Below are 10,940 nucleotides of genomic sequence, written 5' to 3' on the forward strand. Positions count from 1 at the left end.
AGAAAAAGGTTAGGGACCCCTGGCTGGCTTCAGTAGGCCACATGTCCGTTGACCTCAGGGTCGTGAGTTCAAACCCACACTGGACTCAGAGATTACTTACAAATAAGAAATCTTAGGGTGGCTGGGCGGCTCAATCAGTTAAGCATCTGGCTTCAGCTCAGGTCATGATCTCACAGTTCATGAGTTCGAGTCCTGGTTCTGGTGAGCTCAAGCCCCACTTAGGGTGAGCCCTGCTTCTCTCTCTCTCTCTCTCTCTCTGCCCCTTGCTTACTTGCACCCTCTTTCTGTCTCCAAAATAAATAAATAAATAATTAAAAATAAAAAGTCTTTAAAAAATTCAAAGGTTAATATAATCAACAAGTCTCTATTAAGGGCAATGAAAGGGGGGAAAAAAAGAGAAAACAGATTACCAATATCAAGAATCAAAATGAGACCTCACTAAAGATCCCACAAGCATAAAAAAGGGTAATAAGAGGATATTAGGAACCACTTCCTGCCAATGCATTTGAAAATTCGGATGAAGCAGATAAATTCTTTGAAAAACAAAACAACCACAGCTGGCCCAGGGAGAAATAGGAAATCTGAACTCATATCTATCAAAGAAACTTAACCCCGAATTAACTTTTCCGCAAAAATCCAGACCCAGATGATCTCACTGGTGAAATCTTCTAGACACCTGAGGAAGGAATACCACTGTCACAGAAGTTCTAGGGAATCGAGAACACCGGGCACACTTCTCTGGCAGTTTTTTTTTTTTTTAATGTTTATTAATTTTTGACAGAGAGAGAGAGAGACAGGGCATGAGTGGGGGAGGGGCAGAGAGAGGGAGACACAGAATCCCAAGCAGGCTCCAGGCTCCGAGCTGTTAGCCCAGATCCTGACGTGGGGCTCAAACTCATGGACCCGTGAGATCACGACCTGAGCCGAAGTTGGACGCTCAACCGACTGAGCCACCCAGGCACCCCTCTGCTGGTTTTATACCGTGTCAACTGGGCTGAGCTGCACCTACCTTCCTCAGAATCCCCTTCTGCTTGGGGCGCCTGGGTGGCTCAGTCCGGTAAGTGTCTGACTTTGACTCAGGTCATGATCTTGCAGTTTGTGAGTTCGAGCCCCGCGTCCGGCTCTGTGCTGACAGCTCGGAGCCTGGACCCTGCTTGGGATTCTGTGTCTCCCTTTGTGCCCCTTCTGCAGTCACGGTCTCTCTCTCTTAAAAATAAATAAACTTAATAAAAAAAAAAAATTAAAAAAAAAAAAAAGCGGCCGACTTCGGCTCAGGTCATTATCTCACGGTCCGTGAGTTTGAGCCCCGCGTGGGGCTCTGTGCTGACAGCTCAGAGCCTGGAGCCTGTTTCAGATTCTGTGTCTCCCTCTCTCTGCCCCTCCCCCGTTCATGCTCTGTCTCTCTCTGTCTCAAAAATAAATAAACGTTAAAAAAAAAATTTAAAAAAAAATAAATAAACTTAAAAAAAAAATCCTTTTCCCCTTGTAGTTCAAGGTTAGAGCTGGCCACAGAGGAAACTGCATGAAAAGTCAAAGGAAGAAATGAAGTTTGGTCATCGCTTCTGGGTGGTGGTTCTGCTTGGAACTGGCAAGAGGCAAACGTGAATGTACCAGTGGGTTCTGCTTACGCTTGCTCTCTGCTGTCCTTGGGGGTGCGGAGGGGGGTCTGGGGGCACAGGGGGGGTCTGGGGGCACAGCACTTTGTAAACTTGTTTCCCTCACACTCTGATCATCTCAACTTTCTGCCTTGCCTGACCAACAGTGACCCCAGGCCCCCCACCAGGTGAAGAGGCCTTCCAGAAACTTCCAGAGACTTCCTCACCAGTCGTCCTTCGAGATCCCACTCTGGCAGCTGGCTAGGCCAGCTTCCCGGATTTCCCTGAAAGCTCTGACTGGCCCACCGGCATCAGGGCTTCCGGAGCTCTGGTAACCTTCCACTGGTCCCTCAACTCCCCTCTCCGGACCTTCCTTCTTTTCCCACCGTCGGCCGCGATTGTGTTAAAATCTTCTTCCCATAACAAACCCCTTATTCCACAAAATTCACAGTGTTTTTCAACCTCGAAACAACTCCATGCAATACGTGATCCTGGACTGGAACCCAGACAGGAAAGAACGGGGCTAAAAGGGATCTTTCTGTGGCACTTGGCCCCTTTTGAATATGGACTGTGTATTAAGAATAGTACATGGGGCGCCTGGGTGGCTCAGTCGGTTAAGCATCTGACTCTTGGTCATGATCTCACTGTTCGTGGGTTCAAGCCCTGCATTGGGCTCTGCACCTGCTTGGGATTCCCTCTCTCTCTGCCTCTCTCCTGCTCGTGCTCTCTCTCTCTCTCAAAAAAATAAATAAATAAATAAATAAACTTAAAAAAATAGTACATGTCGGGGTGCCTGGCTGGCTGAGACAGTGGGGGCGGGCGACTCGTGATCTCAGGGTTGTAGGTTCAAACCCCACAGTGGGCACAGAGATTACTTAAAAATAAAATCCTTAAAAAAATAGTCAATGATCCATTTCCCCAGTTCCATCACTGCCTTGTTGTCTTTAGGACAATGTCTTTCTTCTTAGGAATTACTGGCTGCAGCTTTGGGAGGTGAAGGATCATGATGTCTCAACTTACTTTCAAAGAGTCCGTCAATCACCATCGTCGTCGTCCTCGTCGTCACAAACGCATGGAGAGACAGAAAAGCAAATTAAGCAAATGATAATGAGCGGTGACTCTAGATGAATAGTACACGGACGCTGTTCTCGTCACTTCCGTAAGTGTAACAATCTTCAAAAGAGAAAGTGAAAAATAGCCCCACCTGTGCCGGAGATGCTTCCTTTCTGTTCTTTGAAGGTATCCAGCTTGACTCCTCTCTCTCTCTCTCTCTCTCTCTCTCTCTCTCTCTCCACTGCTCGTTACATGCAGGTGGGGCTCCACAGTATAATCCTGGGAGAGGCATCTCAACGCGTTCGCTGCTCCTTTAGCTGGCTGTTGTCAGATTTCTCTCCACCAAGGTTATGATCTTGCATGCCCACCAGCAAAGCATGAGAGTGTGTTTTCCAGCTGATGAATTTTTGCTAATTTTACAGGCGGGAAATGCTACTTCGGAGAAGTTTCAAATGGCTTTTTTTTTTTTTTTTTTTTTTTGAGAGAGAGAGAGACAGAGAGGTGGGGACAGCGGCAGAGGGAGAGAGAGAATCTTAAGCAGGTTCCACGCTCCATGCGGAGCTTGATGTGGGGGTCGATCCCACAACTCTGGCATCATGACCTGAGCCGAAATCGAGAGTGGGATGCTCAACCTACTGAGCCACCCAGGCGCCCCTGCATTGTTTTTATTATGAGCAACGCTGAGCATCTTTTCATAGACTTAAAGACTGTTCGTATCTGTTTGTGAATCGCCTGTTCATTTCTTTTTCACATTTTAAAACATTGGGCTTTTGTTTTTTTCTTATATATTAAGGAGATGAACATTTTGTGTGTGATGTAAGTTGTAACTATTTTCTCTGAGATACTTTCCTTATGGGGCCATATGTCCTTAACCAATTTCTAAATCTGCTTAAGTAGTTTTGTTTATAAATTTTATTTTACTGCCCTTGAATTTTCCCTAGCATTTTATTATACAGATTTCCGAACATGCAGAAAAGTTAAAGGAAGTTTACAGTGGACAACCACATGTCTGCCACTTAGATTCCATTACTAACATTTTACCATTCTTGTCTTACTGTATTTCTTAATTTTTTTAACATTGATTTATTATTGAGAGACAGAGAGAGGCAGAGCATGAGCATAGGAGGGGCAGAGACAGGGAGAGACACAGAATCCAAAGCAGGCTCTTGGCTCTGAGCTGTCAGCACAGAGCCTGACGTGGGGCTCGAACTCACAAACGTGAGGTCATGACTTGAGATCATGACCCGAGTGGAAATCGGGCACTCAACCGACCGAGCCACCCAGGCGCCCCATTGTCTTACCCAGGCGCCCCATTGTGATAGTGTTTCTATCCACTGTATGCATCCCTCTATCCATCTGCTAATTCATCTAACTTTTCAATGCATTTCAAAGTTGCAGAGGTCAGTACACTTGGGGGGGAGCGGTCCTCCATTTTAAAAAGTATTTTTAAAAAAAATTTTTTTTAACGTTTATTTATTTTTGAGACAGGGAGAGACAGAGCATGAACGGGGGAGGGTCAGAGAGAGGGAGACACAGAATCTGAAACAGGCTCCAGGCTCTGAGCTGTCAGCACAGAGCCCGAACCGGGGCTCGAACTCACGGACCGCGAGATCGTGACCTGAGCCGAAGTCGGACGCTCAACCCACTGAGCCACCCAGGCGCCCCTTAAAAAGTATTTTTACTGAGATATAATTCACATACCACGACATTCACCCTTTAAGCGGATGCAGTTCCCGAGTTTTCAAAATATTCACAAAATTTTTCAATCCATCACCGCTGCGGTTTTAGACCTATGTATAATTTCGTGTTTCTCCAAACGCCCATCTGGTTGTCTGAACACCACATCTTAAAAACTCCATCTTTCTGTCAGAGGCTGAGATGTCGCCAATTGTCGCTAAATGTCCAGGTCTTGGGGGCGGGGGGGAGGGTATCTAATTCTGTTCCATTGACCTGCTTGTCCCTCTATTCCCACGTGTGGGACTTCTCTGCTAACAGCAGCCCTGGCTCTGGATGAGGGGGGAGGGGAGGTGACAGGTGGCCACGCCTCTTCGAGGCCTTTTATCCAAGAACTTTGCTTTATATGAGCTCGTCGAGCTCGTCCGTCCACCGAGCTGCAAACTTTGCTCCCAGCGACTCAGAGAAAACCACCTGGGCAGGAGGAGAAGCAGCAGGAAACCCTGGGAAAGAGTGGGACCAGGCATCAGGAACACCCCATCCTAGGGTCCCCACTCTCCTCTCTCCCCAGCCCAGGGTGGGGGCCCTCCCCTCCTCTGGACAACTCACCCTCGCTTCTGAGGACTCCTGGAGCTGGGCGAGGGAATGTCCCGTCCGGCTCTCTGCACGAAGGTACCTGCACGGTGTCGCTGAGGCACCCGGAGTTTTGGGAGGTGAGGCCCAGCGTGTCCAACGCCTGCCGGGCCGTCCTCGGAATTCACCACGAGCAGCCCTTATTGCACGTGTCTGGTCATGTTCGTGTCGGCCTCAAAGGGGCTCGCTGTCTGCAGGAAGGAAGGGGGGGTAAAGAAAAGAACTCCCCTCCCGCCAGCCTAAGCTCCCAGACCCTCTCAGAATCCCAGAGTCCCACCTACCCGCGCCTCTGAGGCTGCGTCTCCAGGGCTCCCCTCGAGGCCACGCCCCGAGCGGGCGAGTCCGCGAGAGGCCACGCCCCAAGCCACGCCCCCGCGAGAACCCACTTCTTCAGACCGAGGCCCCCCTGAGTCACCGCCCTCTTTCAGAAATGCGCTGCCCGGGCCTCTGAGCCTCTACTGTCCCTAGGCTGCTACCCCCTGCCAGAGCCCCCACCCCCGTTCTGAGCTGCCCACTCTAGCTAGGCACCCGCATGGTGACCCCCTGAGGGGAGCACTCTGCGCCCACTACCACGGAGAAGCTTCCCGTAAAGGCCTGCCTTAGAAGGGGGACGGAGGGTCCCAGCCCCAAGAGCCTTCCCTATGCAGACTCCTCCCGCTCGCTCTTGCTCAGTCCTTGATCCTTGATCGTAGAGCACCCCATGGCTCCAGAAGGCCCCCAGGCTCAGAGCCCAAGTCCTCACCTTAACCCCTGAATGTCTGCGTGTTCTAAGCCCTACCCCTGTTCCCATACACCCACTCTCCATTCCAGCTGGGGCGGTCTCACGCCTTGACCCCTAGCCCCCCCCCTCTTTCTCTTAAAAAAATCTGCCCTATTCACTGGACTGTGCCCCAGATGTCTGTCTGACCTATTAGCAGCCCCAGATGTTGGTGGCACACACACACACACACACACACACACACACACACACACACACACGACTTTGCACCATAACTTTCAATGCCAGAACAAAGGGTCGTAGCGGGGACTTCAGCATGACAGGACAGCCCTGGCCTAGGTCTGTGGGGTCTGAGTACATTGCTAACAATATGACAGGGGTTTCTGTCAATCACCAAAGACACGTTGGTGATGATGCCTTTGCCCCTGAAGGAGGAAGCCTTGAAAGGCGGTCATTGCCAATGGGGACGAGAGGGTCTAGGTGATCCCCCCATTTCCACCCCGTAGCCCCGCCCTGATGTAGAGTCAGAGGGATGGGCAAGAGCTGGGAAGGTGGACAGGACAGCTGGGGAATGGAAGGGTTCCATTGGAAGAGATTGGGTGGGGGAGGATCCAGAGTGGAAGAGAAAGAGACCGGCTCTTACCTGGTGACCATGTGGGGCGGGACAGTTCTAGTCATGTACAGAGAAGAGCTGGGAACCCCTGCATCTTTCTGTTTCCCATCCCATCACCTGCCCCTCCTCCTCAAGTTCAGGCTCCTCTCCCTGCCTTCCCTGGGGGAATCTCCTCCACACCAGGTCCGGTGCTAGTGGATGCTGGCTGGGGACGCTGCAGAGTGGCCAGGGCCATACGCTGCCCTTAAACCCCATCCCTCCCAGCCCTGTCTCACCTGGACCACTGACATCACATTACAGGTCATAAAATTCAAGAGTCTCTGGAGAAAAGCGTGGCACTAACCGGTCTTCCCTTTACTAGCCCTGCCACACTCCCATTTTTACTTCCTACCTTATTTTTCTTTTAGCATGGAACCCTTTTTTGTTTGTTTGTTTGTTTCTTTGTTTAAAGCAGCAGCTGCTATGATTTAAAATGCACACACCCTTTGATCCATCAAAAACTGCGCTTTGGGAAATGTGTTGCTTTCCAAGATACATGCGTGGGGAAACGAATATGTCCAAGGATGTTGGTTGCAACACTGTAGTCGCACAGAACAGGAAACATCCTGAATGTTCATCAGCGGTAGAATGGCTCAAATAGATACAGTGTAGCCCATGGATGGGTCACTGAGCAGCAAGTACAAAGGGTGGGTCAGGTGTTCACTCGGCCTGAACCATCCCCGAGATATATGCAGAGATACATGCAGACTGGTAAAAGGCGATACATGCAGACTGGTAAAAGGCAGGTGCATAACAGTAGGCTGCCTGCCCTCCAGATTTTATATGTGTGTGTGTATATAATATACATGTAAACACATATAATGTATGTTTCCCATATATAATATGTAACATGTAATATGTATACCATTATAAATATATAAATGTATATATACTTCCATATGCATAGAGAAAAAAACACCTACTACATTTTTTTTAGTGTATTTATTTATTTTTTGAGAGATAGAGAGAGTGAGCAGGGGAGGGATGCAGAGGGAAAGAGAGGGAGAGAGAGAATCCCAAGCAGGCTCCTCACTGTGCAAAGCCCAAGGTGGGGTTCAAACTCAAACCGTGAGATCATGACCCAAGCCGAAATCATGAGTGGGTTGCTTAACTGACTGAGCCACCCAGGTGCCCCATACCTACCGCGTTTTTAATTGGGGGTCACTTTGGGGTAATGAGACTAGAGAAAGGGAGATTTTCACCTTCATTTCATAAAATTCTCTGTCTGGATGCTTTGATCTGTAAATTTTAATGTAAGTATAGCAGGGGCGCCTGGGTGGCTCAGTCGGTTGAGCGTCTGACTTTGGCTCAGGTCACGATCTCACGGCTCCGTGGGTTCGAGTCCCGCATCGGGCTCTGTGCTGACAGCTCAGAGCCTGGGGCCTGCTTCCGATTCTGCATCTCCCTCTCTCTCTGCCTCTCCCCCACTTGCACTCTGTCTCTCTCAAAATAAATAAAAGTTAAAAAAAACAGTATACCATACACACACCAAAGCGCACCAATCTTTAATGTAAAGCGTGAGCCCAAATGGTCAACGTCTCCCCATACGAAGAAACCAAGTGGTGACAATTTCCCAGATTCATCACCTCTTACGGTCATGCCCCGTGCCTCCCCTCTGGTTGACCACTGTCCTGACCTTGAACACGCTCTACAATAGTTTTGTCCAGTTCTGAACTTCATATAAGTGGACTCACAGAGTACGTACACTTTTGTCTCTGGCTTCCTGTGTTAAACATGACGTTTCTAAGATCCGTCCGTGTTGGAGCTAGCAGACGTTCACTCCTGTCCTTTGCTATAATTTTCCACTGTGTGAACACAGCATGCTTTAGTTAATCTAACCAACTATCGATTGCCGTGCAAGTTGTGCCCGGTTTGGGGCTATCGCAAATAATCTATCTAGGAGCACTCTTTTTTTTTTTCTCTCCTAAATGTTTATTTATTTTTGAGAGAGAGAGAGAGAGAGAACACGAGAGGGAGAGGGGCAGAGAGAGAGAGGGAGTCGTAGAATCTCCAGCAGGCTCCACGCGGTCCGTGCAAAGCCTGACGCGGGGCTCGAACCCACGAACCAAACCGTGAGATCATGACCTCGGCTGGAGTCGGACCCTCAGCGGAATGAGCTACCCAGGCGCCCCCTAGGAGAAATCTTGTGTCTTTCAGAACCCGTGTGCACTCAGACACAACCAGGAGCCAAATGGAGGGGTCAGAGTATGCAGACCTCCCATCTTCGCCATGTACTGCCAGTTTCCCCCCATCTTGCAAATGTATATGCCCACGAGCAAAGCTGAAGAATTCCCGTGGTTCCACAGCCCCACTGCACTTCGTACCGTCAATAATTTTAGGGTGAATCATTTTAGTGGCTGTATGGTCGCATCGCGCTCTGGTTATAATTTGCAGTTCCCCAGGAAGAATAAGATTGGAAGTAAGATTGCGGTAAAAAGAAGGTTGAAAACATTTTTGCACGTTCATTGGCCACTTGGACTTCCTCTTTTGTAGAGTGCCTATTCAGATCTGGTTCCCATTTTTCAACTGGGTGGTTTACATTGTTGTTTTTTTTTTTAATTTTTTAAATGTTTATTAATTTTTAAGAGAGAGACAGAGTGTGAGGGGCAGAGAGAGAGAGAGGGAGACACAGAATCCGAAGCAGGCTCCAGGCTCCGAGCTGTCAGCACAGAGCCCTACATGGGGCTCGAACCCACGAACCGTGAGATCACGACCTGAGCCAAAGTCAGACGCTTAACCGACTGAGCCACCCAGCTGCCCAATAAAAACAAATCCTTTTTTTAATGGTTCATTATGGGTATTTAAATGTAAATATGAAACCCACTGAATCGATTACTAAATTCTCCTGGGTTTTCTACATATATGATCTTGCCATCTGCGAATAATGACAATTGTATTTCTTGCTTTCCTTGGTCTCATAAGTTTGATTTACTTCTTTTACTGTATTGCACTGGCTAGGACCTCCCATAAAATGGTCTAGAAGAGGTCACAGCAGAAATCCTTGTATTGTTCCCAATCTCACAGAAAAAGCGCTCAACACGTCACCTTTAGGGATGATGCTAGCTGCAGGTTTTTTGAAGATTGTTTATCAGATTAAGGCAGTTTCCTTCTATTCCTAGTTTGCTTCTAAAGAAATAATGAAGGCGGGGCGCCTGGCTGGCTCAGCCGGAAGACAGTACAACTCTTGACCTCAGGGCAGAGAGTTTGAGCCCCACATTGGGCATAAAGATTACTTAAAAAATAAATAAATAAACAAGTTAGGAGCACCTGGGTGGCTCAGTCGGTTAAGTGTCCACTCTTGATTCTGGCTCGGGTCATGATCTCTTGGTTTGTGAGTTTGAGCCCCACACTGGGCTCTGGGCTGACAGTGCAGAGCCTGCTTGGGATTCTCTGTCTCTCCCTCTGTGAATGAATGAATGAATGAATGAATGAATGAATGAATAGGGGCACCTGGGTCACTCAGTCGGTTAAGCATCAGACTTAGGTTCAGGTCATGATCTCATGGTTCATGGGTTCCAGCCCCGTATCTGGCTCTGTGTTGACAGCTCAGAGCCTGGAGCCTGCTTCGGATTCTGTGTCTTCCTTTCTCTCTGTCCCTCACCTGCCTGCTCGCGCTCTGTCTCTTTTTCTCAAAAATAAACATTAAAAAAAAAAAAAACCTTTAAAAAAATTTTTTAAATTAGTAAATAAAAACAAACTTCTCTAGTGCAACTGTATGATTCAATTTACAACATTAGGATTACGTTAAGAAAAAAAAAAAAGAAGATGAAATTCCTTGAACTTTTTTATGGATTTGGATTACAGGTTGGACTTGAAGTAGCCATAAGTAGGTAGCAACCCAAGCAGACGAAAAATCAAGGCGATGACTAACTCCAGGGAGAATAAGAAGTTGTTAAAGAAAGGAAATGATCATCATCGTTCACTACACGACTTGGCCATTGCACAGTGTTTTCATATGCACAGTGATGTAGATTCTGTAGCCACATCTGTGAAATACACCGGGGGATGGGAAGCTGGAGGAGGGTGTGTGTTTGTGGTGTGGGCACGGGTGTCTGTGAACAAGAAATAATCCTCATCTTTCATTGTGGATGATCACTAGACAGTGGCTAAAACGGACAAATCCAGATGTATACTATAAACATACTATTTATTTATTTATTTATTTATTTATTTACTTTTAATTTTTTTAAATTTATTTTTGGGACAGAGAGAGACAGAGCATGAATGGGGGAGGGGCAGAGAGAGAGGGAGACACAGAATGGGAAGCAGGCTCCAGGCTCTCAGCCATCAGCCCAGAGCCCGACGCGGGGCTCGAACTCACGGACCGCGAGATCGTGACCTGAACTGAAGTCGGACGCTTAACCGACTGAGCCACCCAGGCGCCCCTAAACATACTATTTAAAAGCGTGAGTTATATACATAGTTTTTAAAGGTGTAAGTGGTACCTTCTAGGGCAGTGGTTCTTAACCAGGTGTGATTTTGCTTCCTGGGGGGATATCTGGCAACATGTGATCACAAGTTCGAGCCCCACGTCAGGCTCTGTGCTGACAGCTCAGAGACTGGAGCTTGCTTCGGATTCGGCCTCCTTTCCTCTCTGCCCCTGCTCTGCTTGTGC

At 48.1% G+C, this 10,940-nt stretch overlaps 1 long non-coding RNA gene across 1 annotated transcript; it reads right to left on the reverse strand.

The window, feature by feature from the left end:
* Positions 1-4,313: 4,313 nt before the first annotated feature.
* On the reverse strand, positions 4,314-6,537 carry LOC122208789. Its single transcript, XR_006197353.1, has 3 exons — positions 6,317-6,537; positions 4,932-5,146; positions 4,314-4,825 (listed from the first exon to the last, which is right to left on the reverse strand). It is a non-coding gene; the product is annotated as an uncharacterized LOC122208789 (long non-coding RNA).
* Between the last annotated feature and the right edge of the window lie 4,403 nt (positions 6,538-10,940).

The sequence above is a fragment of the Panthera leo genome, chromosome E2, assembly GCF_018350215.1.
Source record: "Panthera leo isolate Ple1 chromosome E2, P.leo_Ple1_pat1.1, whole genome shotgun sequence".
NCBI classification, from domain to species: domain Eukaryota; kingdom Metazoa; phylum Chordata; class Mammalia; order Carnivora; family Felidae; genus Panthera; species Panthera leo.